Source organism: Dromiciops gliroides, chromosome 3, assembly GCF_019393635.1.
Source record: "Dromiciops gliroides isolate mDroGli1 chromosome 3, mDroGli1.pri, whole genome shotgun sequence".
In the NCBI taxonomy this organism is placed as follows: domain Eukaryota; kingdom Metazoa; phylum Chordata; class Mammalia; order Microbiotheria; family Microbiotheriidae; genus Dromiciops; species Dromiciops gliroides.
Window position 1 is genome coordinate 409,872,790 of NC_057863.1, and position 16,926 is coordinate 409,889,715.

The 16,926-nt window shown below is 36.6% G+C and overlaps 1 protein-coding gene and 1 non-coding gene across 4 annotated transcripts in view; one reads left to right on the forward strand and one right to left on the reverse strand.

Annotated features, from left to right (window-relative positions):
• The window catches only part of HECW2 (HECT, C2 and WW domain containing E3 ubiquitin protein ligase 2), a 449,127-nt gene that overhangs the window by 38,503 nt on the left and 393,698 nt on the right, over positions 1-16,926 (forward strand). The window lies entirely within an intron of this gene.
• Positions 14,724-14,830, reverse strand: LOC122752097. The gene has a single exon (XR_006355898.1). It is a non-coding gene; the product is annotated as a U6 spliceosomal RNA (small nuclear RNA).

Consider the following 16,926-nt stretch of genomic DNA (forward strand, 5'->3'; position numbering starts at 1 on the left):
ATGTTTTCAGCATTCAGCCCTTTGACCCATTGGAAAATAATGAACCACTATAACAATTGTTCCTTTATTTTGTTGCTGTATGCCCTTAAAAAAGATTGGGCATTTGAGGGTGGGAGAAGAAACAATCCTGAAAAAAAAACCCCACAACTGGGATTATTGACTGAAGAATTTATAGTTGGTGAGGTGGAAATTATGGCTTCTCATTGTAAATATGTACTTTGGGACTTGTGGGTTGTGTGTTATTGATGTGACATAGTGTAATAGTATATTAGTCAATTGTGTGAGAACTGCTTAATTTGCTCATTGATCTTCTTACTTGTCTGGCTCTACAGGCAACATGTACCTGCATGTAGTATTGACAAACTGAAAATTTTTCTAGAACTGAAGTTAAAGTAATTGTCAAAGATCACTGCCCTGGGAATTGGAAGACCTGAGTTCAAGGTTTGCCACCTCCTGATTGTATGACCTCAGGCAATTCACTTTGTCTCTTTAGCCTTCACTTTCTGTATCTAAGGAATCTGGGGGGTGGGGCTTGCTCTATAGTAAGACCTCAGGGTTCCTTCAGAGATAGCCCTGACATTTGGTGAGTATAAACTAAAGCTTAATCCTGAGTTTTTCATTTCAGAGTCTTTTGACTCTGAAGCATTTCTTCTCAAAGAAGATCTGTTATGGGGGGCAGCTAGGTGGTACAATGGATAGAGCATCGGCCCTGGAGTCAGGAGGACCTGAGTTCACATTTTTCCTCAGACACTTGACACTTGCTAGCTGTGTGACTGTGGGCAAGTCACTTAACACCCCCCCCCCCCCCCCCCGCCAAAAAAAAGGATCTGTTACCCAGCCCTATATAAGAAGCATATATAGCAGAGGCAGTGGGATATTGCTGAATAATTAATGATGTGAAGAGTAAATTATATATTTTAACTTTCTTTAATCCTGGCATTAAGTACAAGCAAAAGGACTTTAGGGACATTCTTCTTATATCCCCCACCCCCATTCTACCTTATCTTGGTTTTGTGTTAGCTCTGGTTTAATGACCTTATTTTGAATTGGTTGACCAGATCGTTCCATTGTTCATAGTTGTCATGGTGATGATATACAAGGTTTTAGGGAAAAAAAAAGTAGAAGGTAAATATTTAGATGCTTAAACCTGTGGAAGACTGCCAGCACAGTATTGTCATTCTCTTAAAGGTTTGGGATACTTGGAAGAGAGGAGGTGGGGGGAAGAATCTGCAAGGAAAGAGGCATGGTGGGGGGCACAGTGTATGTTGCTTAATAGTATATCTGATAGCTGATCAGCAGCAAGTTGTACTCAGTCCTAGAACCTCTTCCAGCTGGAGCAGGGATTCTGTCTATAATCTATACTACTGGGCAGTCTTCCAGGAAACATAGTATCTGGTTTATGACCAGAAGAACTTAATTAATGATGGTAGCATAATAAATTGCTTAAGTTTTTCCAATTTCCTCTTTCTGGAAAAGAACCAAAGTTACTGTACACTTATTAACCATTTGCCAAAATTATTGCTAACACAAAGTCTAAATCTAATGGTAGAAAAAACAGTTGTGGTGCTCCTGAGCATTGCCAAGAAGATATGGATGTGGGGACTCTAAACAATCATTAGTGAATCATTTTTTATAAGACTTTGGAAGTGAAAAAGTCTGAATAAACTGATTTTCAGACTTTTTCACTGGATGACCTATCTCCCAGTCCCTTCTCATCCAGAAAGATCTTTGCCCTACCAGCTCTCTTTTCCTATTGGTGAATTCCAATTTCTGTTCCTTGGGGAAGGGATTTATTTTGGTGACAAACTCAGGCTGGTCATACTTTATTCCCTACCTAGCTGAATTTCTGACTCTCCCAGACTTAACCACCACGCCTCCAAGGGAGAACCATTCCTCCATCCTCTCAGCTTTTCAGATGCCTTTTACATGTTTTCCTCCATTAGAATGTAACTCATTAGGTCAGGGACTGTCTTTCTTTTTGCTTCTATTTATATTTCCAATTCTTAGCACAGCATGTCATATGTGCATATAGCAAGTGCTTAATATGGATGCTTTCATCTGTCCCTTGAAATTTATGAACTTCTAGCTGTACTGATAGTCTCTTATCATCACTCTCTTGTCCCCCTCATGTCCCAGCTTTGTTCCCACTCTGACTTCCCCTTTATCAACCTCCATGTTTTATATCATCCTTCCTAAAAAGAGAAACCTTTCAATTTATCTTTTATCAGTAATGATAATGGCTGATATTTATATGCCATTTAAAATATTTCTATGTGTTATGCATATGTTATCATGGTATTTATGATAGTAGACAGACTGAGCAGAAGTTTATCCTTGTACTATGTCTGAAGAAAATATTTAAAGCTAATTAATGTTATAAACAATATTATAGAAAGATTTTAAAATATCAAGGTATTTGTTGCATGTGAACAATCATTGCATTATTTATAAACTATTCTTATCTATATTCATTAGAAGAGTTCCTCTAAGGATCTCTATTAGGTAGCACTTAAAGTAGCTTGAGTATATTATTTCTACTAAATCCAAACCTTGCCCTCATTCTTCAAGTAGTAAGCTTATATTTTCTGCTCCACAGTAATCATATAATGAGTTATTATTTGTAAAGCACTTAGCACAATGTCTATCACATAGTAGGTGCTTAATAAATGCTTATTCCCTTCCCTCTCCCCTCTCCCAAGCCCTGTATATTGGGGAGAAGGCAGTGAGATAGAAAGGTATAAAAGAAATTTCTTTATCCTGAGGGTACAAATGATATCAACTAGTTAATTATATTCTACTCAGTGTTATATAACTTCCAAGAATGAATGGTATAGACAGCAGTTGCTGTAAGAGCTTGGAGGAGGAAGAGGTCACTGTGAACTTCAGAAGTTTGGGATCCTTTTAAGGGGAAGTAGGACTTGAAATGAGCCCTGTAGGATTTTGATGAGGGAGGGAGGTTGAGGGAACCAGAGGGAGCAGCATGTGCAAAATCATGAGAAACTTGCCTTGGGTAGATCAAAAGACTCAACTTAGGAGAAAAATTATAGCAGTTAAGGTCAGATCAACCAAGTAGGATCATGTTGTAGTGGAAAGAACTGGCTTTGGAATCAGAAGACTAGGCTCAAACCTAAGCTTTGCGACTCACTACTTACTACTTAACTTCTCTTGGCCTCCGTTGTCTCATCTGTAAAACGAAGGGATTAGAGAAAATGACCCCTAAGGTCTCTTCTGGTTCTAAATCCTATGATCTTATGATGGATTTGAATGTTGTGACTTTATCTTGTGATAGCTTAGATGGCTTCTCGAACAGGGTAATGATGTGATGAAAATGGGCATTTAAGGAAATGAATTAGGATGTGGAGTGAAATGGATTTGGGACATGAGTTAGAAGGTTATTAAAATAATCCAGGTTTGAAGTGATGATTATGATAGTGACACTAGGAATGAAAAGAAATGGATGGGCATAAGCCATCTTAAGAAAATCATTTTAGGACTTAGTTCAGAAAAGAATGAGTCAAAAAATGATTCAGATTTTGAACCTCTATGACTAAGAGAACAGTAGTGTCGGTGACAGAGAGAGGGAAGTTAGGAGGGGGAACCTGGTTTTGAGGAATATGTGGGGAAATAGTTTGTTGGGATAAGTATACTTTGAGGTTATAAGACAAACAAATGGAAAAGGCTATGAGCAGCTTTAAGAAGAAGGAATATTCCTTGAAGATATGCTATCTAATTGTCTCAGAAAAGAGGGATGATTGTGGGGACTTGGCATGTCTGCATAGAAAGGAGAAGGCTAAGGGGAGACATCATTCAAATCTTCAGATGTTTGAATGACTGTCATTTAGAAGGAGATAAAATTTAGAATTTATTCTCTTTTGCTCCAGAAGTGATAACAAAGAGTATATTTCAAGGGGGTAAGGGTTTGTTTTTTTTCTGAGAATGAAACAGAACTTTCTATCTATGAGTCATTCAGCAATGGAATCTAACTTTCTTGAGAAGTAATGAGTTCCCTATGATTAAAGATATTCAAGTAGAGGTCCCTTCATGGTCACCAACTGTGACATTTAAAATCTAATGTGTGTTTCCTTACCTGCCCCCCAGTATGGGGGGAAACTAGCTTGGATTTACTTATAAATTCAGCAACAGCTTAGGTTTTTTTGTTTGTTTGTTTTTTGGTGAGGCAATTGGGGTTAAGTGACTTGCCCAGGGTCACACAGCTAGTAAGTGTTAAGTGTCTGAGGCCGGATTTGAACTCAGGTCCTCCTGAATCCAGGGCCAGTGCTTTATCTACTGCACCACCTAGCTGCCCCAAGAGCTTAGGGTCTTTTTTTTTTTTTTTAGTGAGGCAGTTGGGGTTAAGTGACTTGCCCAGGGTCACACGGCTAGTAAGTGTTAAGTGTCTGAGGCCAGATTTGAACTCAGGTAGTCCTGAATCCAGGGCCGGTGTTCTAGCCCCAGAGCTTAGGTTTTAAGCATTTATTAAAGTATATTTGAAGTTAGTAAAGAGGGAGAGAGCACATGTCTCTGAAAGCATGGAAAAAACCTAGCTCAGATCTACGAGAGAGAGAGAGAGAGAGAGAGAGAGAGAGAGAGAGAGAGAGAGAGAGAGAGAGAGAAAGAAAAAGAGAGAGAGAGAGCGCGCAAGCGCCCCCTTCACCTGGCCCATCATACTATCCAAGAGAAAGAGTCCCAGTCCAGTTCGACCAAAAGCCCTCTGTGGAACAGGAATCAGGGCGGTCCCCACGCACAGCTCTAAGCTAATTGGCTGGTAGCATTCAAGTCCATTGTTTGACATGACTTAAAGAGGATCCATGAACTGCTAGGCAACTTCCTGGATACCTTAGAAAGGTCAAATTCTTTCTCAGCAGGGGGTGGGGGTCCCTGGTTCTCACAAGGTTAAAAAACCTTATGTTATATATGCAATAGATTCCTGTATTGAACTGGAAGTTGAAATGTGGATCCTAATGTTCCTTGTTACACTGATTCTATTGAGGTTGTAGTGAGAGGTCAGGTCTGTAGATTTAGATTTGGGTGTTCTTTGCTAGTTTTGTACAGATGATAGTGTGATCACATCTTGACCATCTCACAATTGACAGAATTATGTAGACAAGACAAGATGCCATTGTTCTTACTATTCATTAAAAGAAAACATTTGACTTGGTAGAACAAAGTTCACCCATATAGGCTCTTTTACAATAAGATGTTTCATCCATATATCAAGATAATTCAGGATTTCTTAGAAGATGCAATAACAGAATACTCAGTTTAATGACCCTCTCATAATTAATATCAGGTGAGGCATTAGATGGGAAGATGTCTGCTCACCAAAATAATTCACCATTGAGATTGAGGAGATCAAGATCCCTATTGTTAAGAGAGGACTTCCTGTGAATGTTGAGTCTTCCAGATATTAGTTTGTGTGAATTTAGCAGTGTTAAATGTTAAAGAAAGAAAAAAAAAGAATGAGGATTGACAAAATACTACTGGATTTGGCAAAAAGGAAGTTGTTGGTAAATCTTAGAACAGCTTCATTAGCATTGGGATAGAAACCAGACCAAAGAGAGCTATGGATAGAGAATGGAAGGCATATTCATTATCTTCTGAGATAGCCTATTTGACTTTTAGATAGCTCTAAATTTAAGAATTTTTGTCAAAATCAGGTCAGGATATCGTTTGCAGCTTCCACCCTTGTTCTTAGTTCTGTGCTCTGAAGCCAACTTGAAAGCAATAAAATTGAATTTCTTTTTTAAAAATAGTATTTTATTTTTTTCCAATTACATGTTTAGATAGTTTTCAACATTCATTTTTGGGGCAGCTAGGTGGCGCAGTGGATAGAGCACTGGCCCTTGAGTCAGGAGTACCTGAGTTCAAATCTGGCCTCAGACACTTAACACTTACTAGCTGTGTGACCCTGGGCAAGTCACTTAACCCCAATTGCCTCACTAAAAAACAAAAACAAAAAAACCCATTCATTTTTGTAAGATTTTGAGTTCCAATTTTTTCTCTCTCCCTCCTTTCCCTCCATACTCCCCAAGACAGCAAGCAATCTGATATAGGTTGTATACTACAATCATGGTAAACATATTTCTACAGTAGTCATGTTGTGAGAGAAGAATCAGAACAAAAGGGAAAAACCACAGGAAAGAAGGAACAACCCTCCCCCCCCCCAAAGTAAAAATAGTATATGTTGATCTGCATTCAGACTTTATAGCTCTTTTTCTGAATGTGGAAAGCATTTTCCATCATGAGTCTTTTGGAATTATCTTGGATTATTGTATTGCTGAAAAGAGCTAAGTCTATCACTGTTGATCATCACAAGATGCTGTTACTGTGTACAATGTTCTCCTGGTTCTGCTCACTTCACTCAGCATCAGTTCATGTAAGTCTTTCCAAGTTTTTTTCTGAAATCTGCTTGCTCATCATTTTTTTACATCACAATAATATTTCATTACATTGATATACCACAACTTGTTCAGCTATTCCCCAAGTGATGGGCATCCCCTCAATTTCTAATTCTTTGCTACTACAAAAAGAGCAGTTATAAAAATTTTTGTACATGTGTGTCCTTTTCCCTTTTTAATGATCTTTTGGGGATATAGACCTAGTAGTGGTATTAGTGGGCCAAAGCATATACACAGATTTATAGCCTTTTGGACATAGTTCCAAATTGCTCTCCAGAATGGTTGGGTCAGTTCGTAACTACACCAAAAATGCATTAGTGTTCCAATTTTCTCACATCTTCGCCAACATTTATAATTTTCCCTTTTTTTGGTCATATTAGCCAATCTGATAGGTATGAGGTAGTACCTCAGAGTTGTTTTAATTTGCATAAAATTTCCTTTCTTTTAAAAATACCATGTAATAATTTAGATGTCTAATTTGAACATATTGTCTTTCAAATTAATGAGTTTTTTTTAAAAAAACTAGATATCTAAGGTATAAAGAAAAAATTATTTTATTGCTGATCCTTTGGAAAAAATCCTCAGGCCTTTAGGTGACTAAAAACTACATGATTCTGCAGTGGTAAATCTTATGCTGTGTCTATTTTAAATAATCCAAGAAATTTAAGGGGCATATGTCATGGTTTGTGATAAAGTCTTAAAAAAACCTGGGTAGAGTTGACAAAGTTTGTTTTTTGTAGCAAACAGGATTTGGAGTGGTTCAGAATAACTACCTTTCTAGCATTCCACTCAAAATAGTGTGAAAACATTCTGTTCAACCTCAAAATGATGTTAGCACTAGCTAGAATAGTGATATTTAATTACAGATTTTTCCTGGGCTATTTTCTTTCCTGTGGAGTACTTTGATTCTGGTCATCATTGTGTTTATTTCTGTAGTTGGTGGGTGTGTCTCTCTTAAGTAGTTTTCATACTATGACATTTTTCTTGTCCCTAGGGTATTGCATTTTTTTGGCTTGGTCTAAGACAGGTTCAGTCTATAGTACTATTTATATGTTCTGTTGTGATGGAGATGGAGGAAGTTGGACTAATTTCCACTTCAACTAATTTCCGGGTTGACCTTGAAGTCATGAAGTTTTTATTGGGCAAAAGGACAACAATTGGATTTCACCCAGATTGGGCTCTGAAGATGCAAGTTTGACTTTTGTTTTTCATGCATATTAGCTGAAAAGGCATGTGGAGCAAAGACAGTTGGTTTCCCTCAACTGGTTTCTTAGTCCTGTAACTTTTCAGATGGATTTGTAGAGCTTCATTTATTTTCTTATCTTGCTCATAGATCAGGAGCTGGAAGGGACTTCAGAGGCAATATTTTCTTTTTCTTTTTTTTTTTCTGGGGCAGTGAGGGTTAAGTGACTTGCCCAGGGTCGCACAGCTAGTAGGTGTCAAATGTCTGAGGCTGGATTTGAACTCAGGTCCTCCTGAATACAGGGTCAATGCTTTATCCACTGCACTATCTAGCTGCCCCCCAGAGGCAATCTTTACTAAACCCCATCAGGTCTTCCAGACTCCAAGTTCAACATTCTCCTCAGATTGATTGAAGGGTTGGAGGACAGAGTAGAAAACTCTTCCCAATGCCTTCCTTTATAAAGGGCAGAAACTGGACTTTCCACTTTGCATCTGTTGCTCTGCTTTGTGTCAGCTCCACAGGACAATATGCCTGTGGGGTCCCTTGGTCCACTTTCCCTGACTCATTTTGTGTGTTGTCTATCCTTTTAGAGTTTAAGCTCCTTGAGGGTAGGGACTTTATTTTAAAAAAATGAATTCTATTTCCAAGTGCTTAGCATAGTACCTAGCACATAGTAGATGCTTATTAAATGTTTATTGCATTGGATTTGCCACCTAGCTACTTTAGCTTTTTTGTTATGTTTTGGTTTTGGAACCAACTTCTACTTTATTTATTTAAAAATAATAAACATTTTTATTTATAATTTAGGGTTCCAATTTTTATCCCTCTTTCCCTCCCTCTCCTTCCCCCTCTCTGAGACAGCAAACAATTATGTATGGAAACCTCCCTTTCAAACGCTACCACTAACAAGACTCCAAACAAAAAAAGGTTTGAAGTCAAGTTTCTAAATATCATTACTTTTTAAAAAATTGTTACATTTTTATCACGAATCAAAGGAATTCTCATTTGTTCTTAATACATTTACCTACTTTTACTTAATTTGTTAAAATTGTTTGTTTCCCCCTATATCCATGTGATCAAATTCCCACATGTCCAACCAAGTCCTACTTTTACTCTCGTAAGCCAGATTTCCATAAGAATTCTTCTTTTTGTACTCAATCTGAAAAATTTGATTAACATCTAACACTTTTTTCATAGAATTTTTGTGAGGAAAATGCTTACCTTACATATTAACTAATTATAATAACATATATTAATGAAGTTTATATATGTATATGTAGGTTTATATACCTATGCATACAAAAATATATTAACTATACATTATTATACCAGGACCACTCCCTTGTAATCTTAGAAGGCTGGGGAAAGGATGCTTTTAGGATCGGAGGATAATAGATTTAGAACTGGAAGGGTTCTCCCCCACTCCCCCTCAGGTAATTTTATTCCAACTCTTTCATTTCATAGATGAGGAAAGCAAAGCCCAGAATCTTCCTTTTCCCCTTAATACAGAGATATTAAGTTCTGGAACTTGGAATTCATGCGGAGGCCCTCTGATGCCAAATTCAGGGCTTTCCCTGCTGTACTACACTTCTTCCCTCCTAATAGCAAGCAACTTTTGTTCTGAAATTGGATACTTAGACAATGTGTTTCTGAGGAGGCCTTATTGGGAAAGCCCTTGCTATTAAGACACATGTTGAAAAGATCAGAAAGGCAGACTCTTTTGGTGAGGTGGACAGCCTCATAATCCCAGCCTCACACTTGAATAGTCACAGTTTTTCTTTCAGCTTGTCTAAATGGTCCCAGAAGGAGTCTAAACTTTAGCATTTTGATGGCTTGGAAAACCAGGATTCCCCTCCTCAGAGACTCAAGTTGGATGATGATAAGGCAAAAAGAGACTGTGGTTAGCGTGGAGGCTCATCTTAACAGCCTGTGTGGTAAAGACATTTATTTCCCTTTAGACAAGAATCACTTATGGACTCATAAAATCTCAGAGTTGGAAATTGTATTACAAGTCCTTGAGTTCAATCTATGGTTTAATGAAGGAATTCCCCATACTATATTCCTGATGCGCCTTCTTGCTGTGTAATTTAAGATTCTAAATGTGGGTTCTAATCTGTTCCCCCAGTCTTGGGGGAAACTGAATAAAATCACTGATAAAACGAGTTTAGGTTTTTGGCATTCCTATCTTTCCTCAAATTTCCTGTGATGTCCTCTGCCGTCACCACCACCATCAAGTCAGGAACCAAAAAGAGACAGAGCTCTCTGTGCAGGCCCTCCTTCCTCCTTCCTGTCCCCTCCCAGAAAATGGGAGGCTCCTCAAGTTGAATGGCTGGTAGCCTTGATAGACAGCACCCATGAGCAAAAGTCACTGATGCCAAGGAAAATCCACATGGCCTTGCCCTCTGATGCATTCTCCTCATGGTGGAGTTTTCCTATAGTAACTCTCCATTGCTGTACCTGGCAAACAATACCTATCTCTTGACTCCATGTATTTTCCTTGGCTATTGTCCATACCTGTAATACTTTCTCTTTTCACCTTCACCTCTTGGCTTCTCTAGCTTTAGCTCAGATCCCACTTTCTATAGCAAAGCTTCTTAAACTGTGGATTGCAACCCCATATGGGGTCATGTACCTGAATGTGGGGGGGGGGTCACAAAAAATTGGCAACAATAAAATATATATACCTATTATATATACCTATTTCATATACCTGTATGCCTGGGGCCACATAAAAATTTCCCTGAGGAAAAAGTGGTCATGAGCAGAAAAAATTTAAGAAGTCCTGTTCTAAGGAGGCCTTCCCTAGAATTCTGCCCCCCACCCAGTGCTTTCCCTCTGAGATTATCCTCCATTCTTTCTTTGTCTCTGTCTCTCTCTCTCTTTGTATGTCTATGTGTATATATGTGTGTGCATGTATGTATGCATATATAACACATATATACACATGTGTATACGTGTGTCCATGTACACAAATATATACAATTATTTGCATATTGTCTCCCCCATTAACATATATGTTCCTTGATGGTAGGGACTATTTTTACTTTTCTTTGTATCCCTAGAACTTTTCACAGTACCTAACATATAATATATATGGGATTGGTGACTGATCACTGACTGACTGACTTCAATACTTTTAATGAAGAAGAATTATATCCCTTCTATTCAACCCTCTTCTCTAGGCTAAGTCTTTTCTAAGATCTCTCAACTGTTCCTCATGTAACATGATTTCCATGGCCCTATCATCCTGGGCGACCTTCTCTGGTTGACTTCCAGTTATTCAATGACCCTATTAGCCTGAGTCCTATTCTGGTACCTATAAGCTGTGAGTACTGACCCCTAGGTGGGGTCTGGTCAGAGCCCAGTAGTATGGACAAAACTGTCATGACTTTTCTTATTCTCCTTATGTGTTGTGAATCCATCTTCAGGTTATATGTGACTTTTTTTTCTCTTAATGGTATTTTTTCTAATTACATATAAAGATAGTTTTCAACATTAATTTTTGTAAGATTTTGAGTTCCAAATTTTCTCCCTCCTTTCCTTCCTTCCCCCACCCCAAGACAGCAAGCAATGTGATATAGGTTATATGTGTACAATCATGTTAAACATATTTCTACATGTTGTGAAAGAAGAATCAGAACAGAAGGGAAAAACAAGAAAGAAGAAACAAAGCAACAACAACAAAAGTGAAAATTGTATGCTTTGATCTACATTCATACTCTAGTTTTTTTTCTGGATGTGGTGAGCATTTTCCATTATGAGTCTTTTGGAATTATCTTGGATCATTGTATTGCTGAGAACTATGTCTATCACAGTTGATCATCACACAATGTTGCTGTTACTGTGTTCTGTATTACAATGTTCACCTGGTTCTGCTCACTTCACTCAGCATCAGTTCATGTAAGTCTTTCCAGTTTTTTCTGAAATCTGTCTGCTCATAATTTCTTACAGCCCAGTAGTATTCCATCATCATCATATACCACAACTTGTTCAGCCATTCTCTAATTGATGGGCATTCCCTCAATTTCCAATTCTTTACCACCACAAAAAGAGCAGTATACATATTTTTGTACATGTATGTCTTTTCTCCTTCTTATGATCTCTTTCAGATGCAGACCTAGTAGTGGTATTGCTGTGTCAAAAAGTATGCACAGTTTTATAGCCCTTTTGGCATAGTTCCAAATTGCTCTCCAGAATGGTTGGGTCTATACATAACTTTTTTTGTGTGTGAACTTCTCTTTTTTTGTAGCAGAATGAATGTGTCTTTTTTGGGACTTTTAGGTGAGTAAGCTGGTCTGATATTTTATTGATCTTTGAACCTTGTTGGGTCATTAAATAACAATTTTCTATTTGTAGGTCCTTTAAGGTGGCTGTGGCTCCTGGGGTTAAATGTCATCCATAAGAAAAGAGAGTGGGATTAAGACTTGACTAGGTTATAAAATATTTAGCTGTATCTTCTAAGACAGATTCAGAATTGAGTATTTTTTGGGCTCAGTCTTTGGAAAATTCCCAAACGTGAGATTTGGAAATGAACCTTCTCAGTAATCAAGCAAACTCCTTACTAGAAAGAAATGATCTATACAAACTTTCAAGGAAAATTTACTTTGTTTTCTCTACTTACCCTCTTGCTGCTTCATAAAGATGTTTCTAGAAGGAAAGAGAAAATAGCATGCTAAGTTATAATCCACTTTGAAAGGAAGACATACAAATGCAGGGTATTACTATATTTTTCTTTGCTTCTTTCTTGATATTTTAACTCATTTCTTTATTTTTATGTATGAATTTGCTATATCTCTGATAATGATGTGTGTTTGCTTTCATTTTATAGTAAAATAGTTAAAAACCTAAATTGGGGAATACTTTAGTGAAATTTTTGATATGATAACAAAAAAATTGAATTAGCCTGATTGACAAAATGGGAATACATGGAAATACTAAGGAATAAAATCCACACTCTTTGAAATTGTGTCCCTAAAGTGCTTTCCTATTTTATGATTAGCATTTTACTTAATAGGGGTTGAAAAAAATTGTAAACACAGTTTTGGATTTAATATGCTTGCAGGTAAAAAAAAAAAAGATAACCTGACTAGAAACCAGCTAATATTTTTATTTAATGAAGGTTAGTTACTTTTATTATTCTTTGTCCTTTGAACTTCAAGGAAACACTATATCTCCTTGGACTTTACACACAGACACACAAAGATCTCCATTAGCAAGCACTTAGAGAGGCAACTCCGAGACTGTAATTTGATGAGAAAGTGCTAGCCTGAATTGGCATGAGAAGTTTCCTCAGCAGAGTTTCCTCTACCAGTGGAATCACAGGTTCAGGTTTAGATCTTAGGCAGTGTATCATTTGCCTAACATTGGCTCTGCCACCAGATATACATATCTTCATTGTAAGGATTTATATTTGACTTGTTATCAAGGAACAGATTTGAACATTAACAACAGGTAATGGAATTTTGGATGGAGATTTTCCAGGCAGGAATCAGGAACTGATTGGCTGGAGTTCAAAGTTAGGGATCACAATCCGGATACTTAAATCCCAGAGTTTAACAAATACAAACTCATAACCTCCTGGAACCTTTGAAATAGAAAGAATGTCAGGGATCATTTGGTCCAGCCTGTACATGAACAGGAATATCATTTATGATATCTGTGACAAATAGTGATCCAGGCTTTGCTTCATGAATTCTAGTGATTGAGAACTGATTGCCATGGAAGAGGCCCATTTCCCTCTTGGTTTAGAGGATTGGCCTCTTTTCCATTCAGTTAGATAGGTGCTAAGTTCCTGTTACGTACTCTATACAATCTCAAGGTGCTCTGCTCCTTCAGGCAATGGAAATGTATATAAAGATAAAGCAAGACAATTTCTATCCTTAAAATATATGCACAAATAATTATAATGTTTGTGATTTCATAGGCTTAGGTCCTTCTTCTGATACAGACGGCAGTGCCTTTGCAGCTTAGGACGCAGTGGTCTTCAGGAGTTGCATGAACATCCCTCCTTGCCAGACACGAATATCAGAAATAAATGAGAAATAGCCAATGGGCCCATTCAGCTTCACAAGCCAGAATCCAGCTTATGAATCCCCAAAACAGAAAATGGTCTGATGAAAAATATAATATTTGTAGATGTTCCTCATTTTACCTTTTTGAAAAAAAATTTTTTCATTAGAAAAATGAAGTGACTGCTTCAAGCATGTTTGCATTCTAGTTCAAATATAAACAATTAGGGGCAGCTAGGTGGTGCAGTGGATAGAGCACCAGCCCTGGAGTCAGGAGTACCTGAGTTCAAATCCGGCCTCAGACACTTAACACTTACTAGCTGTGTGACCCTGGGCAAGTCACTTAACCCCCATTGCCTCACTAAAACAAACAAACAAACAAAAAACACCAATTAAACAACCAAACCTTTTTGTGAATTACATTCGATTAAAATTTTTTCGATGTATTTTAATACATTTTTAATGAATTATCCCTTTGTTGAACAAAGCAATACAATTAAGAAAAACATATGGTTTGATGACTCCTATATATATGTTGTGTGCACATATATGGACATATATGCATATATGTATATTAACTCTCTTTGTGGTAGCAAGGAATCAGAAATTGTGGAGATACTTGTTGGTTGGGGAATGGCTAAACAAGTTGTGGTATATGATTGTGATGGAATACTACTATGCTATAAGAAATGGATGGTTTTAGAAAAACATGGATAGACTCATGAAATAATGAAGAGCAAAATGAGCAGGACCAAGAGAACATTTTATATAGTAACAACAATATTGTTTTAATAACAATTTTGAGTGAATAAATTATTTTGGCTATTATAATTACCCAAATTAACTACAAAGGACATATGAAGGAAGATGCTATCTGCATCTAGAGAAAAGAACTGACAAATAGATGTATAGAATTATATATACATATACATATGTGTATGTACATATATACATATTTGTGCCTAATGGCACCCATCTTGCAGGGGGAAGAAAAAAAGGAAAAAATACATGATAACTTTATTATATATTGAAAAGGAATAGCAAGTTGTACATAATTGATTTGCAGTTTCATGTAGAATCATCTTTTTTTCTATTCTGCTATGTTATGGGAATGCTTGTTTTATTTCTTTTTTTTTATACATGGAACACTTCACGAATTTGCATGTCATCCTTGAGCAGGGGCCATGCTAATCTTCTCTGTATCGTTCCAATTTTAGTATATGTGCTGCCAAAGCAAGCACTTGTTTTATTTCTTAAGTTCAGAATAAGATAAATTAAAAAAAAGAAAAAATGATTTGATGACTGCCTCAGACAATATATACTTAAATTAATTTTTTTCTAGAAGAAAGTTATTCTTTTTTGTGAATGAAAAAAATTGTCTTAAGTCAAAGAATTTCCCTTTATAAGGCATAGCCTTAGCTTGGTATCAGGAGGATATGATATTTCTGAAGAAAGTGAGTGGTGCTGGTAAATGAAAGCAGGGTCAATTTGTCATTTGGCCAGATTGGTAGAGGTTTAATTGAGTAATTTTTGACATTTATAAGTATCTGCTACACAGAACACACAGGGCTGTATATATTCCTAAGTCAAGATGATTTAAAAGGATAAGATGACATAATAGTGACTCCATGTTTACTTACCACACTTTTGTGTTTTGTATTTACTTAAAATAAAGGAAGACACAGCCCTTCCCCTGTGACTCCAGTATCTTTAAGAAGAAGTCAGGAAATAAGCCAGCAGTTAGGCATGTTATTCATTCTCCAGTGTATCCAGTTTTTGTTCAACATGATATTTAAGATCTCTCTTATAGCTCTGATTACTTAGTATCTCTTTTTGGAAAAGGACAAATAGAGTTGCTGATATCTAGATGTGTTCTATGAAAGATGTCCTATCATGATCTTATGATAATTGATCAATATCTTGTTGGCATCAGGTAATCAACAAGCTGAACCATCCTAATGCTAAAAATAAAATAAAAGGACCCCACAAGTAAAATAGTGTAATGTGGCTTTCAATAAAGATGCTCAGTAGATACTTGTATCCACGTGCCCTAGTTAAATGGGTCAGAGGAAGGGAAATACCTCAACAGAAGCAACCACAACTTCAGGGTCTTCATCTAACAAAACTGTAATGTTATAAATCAGACCATAAAGTAACAGAGTATCCCTTTTGAGTAGGATGAAAATGCAATTAAGTTTTCAACTGGCAAAGGTGGCCAGATTTTGTTTTGTCGTTTGTATATTCAAATTGGTGTGGATCCCTTGTGTTCCCTTCAAAGGATCTACTTTTAATTAATAATATCCCAGGAATGTGTTCAAACTAAATGAAAATAGTCCTTATGGCAGAATGGACATGAAACTATTACCTTATAAGGAGAAAAGTGAATGAGAATGAATGGACAGACAGAATTCTGATGGGGACTTTATATGATACTTTATATGGTTAAATTGAGTTATTTAAATTTAAATAGTTACTAAAAAAGTTTAGGTGATTGTATTGCTGTTCATTGTTAAGGTTTTAATAGAGAATAGAGAATGGGACAGGGACAGTGAATAAGTATTTATTAAGCACCTGTTATATATACTAGTCGCTATGCTAAACACTAGATAGGGATTGAATCTATGATTTTGTTAGTATAGGGAACCTCCTTGTAAAGAAACTGCTTCTACAAATGCAGGTCAACACCGTTTCTACAACTAATAGGTTTAGACATATTCCTAGAGAAGGGTTTCTAAAACATTTTCCACTTGTGACCCCTTTCCACCTGAGAAATTTTTATGTGACCCCAGGCATATGAGTATATAAAACATAATCTTTTACTGTTGCCAAAATTTTCACAACCCCCACATTTAGTTATTTGACCCCACATGGGGTTGAAATTCAAAGTTTAAGAAGCTTTGGTCTAGAGTATTGAGAGGCTAAGTGACAGACACATGGTCACAAAACTAGTATGTATTAGAGGTGGGATTTGAACCCATATTTTTTCTAGCTCTGAAGCTCTACCTGCTATATATTGCAGCATCTTTAATTTTTTAATAAAACATTTAATTCAAAAAGAAAAAGACTACACTCATGATAAATTTGGGCACATAGAATTATTACTATGGCTGCACTACCATAGACTGAATCATTTCATGATCTTAGAATTAATTGGAAGCAGATCTACTAGATAGATCCCTATCAGTAACCCCCACCCCCACCCTGATATAAGTATATTTACTTATTTATATTATGATGTTATTATATTTATAAAATTATATATAGGAATCTAATAATAATTATATATTATAGAACATAAAATATAAATTTTAAAGGATTTAATAAAGATGAAAGGTGT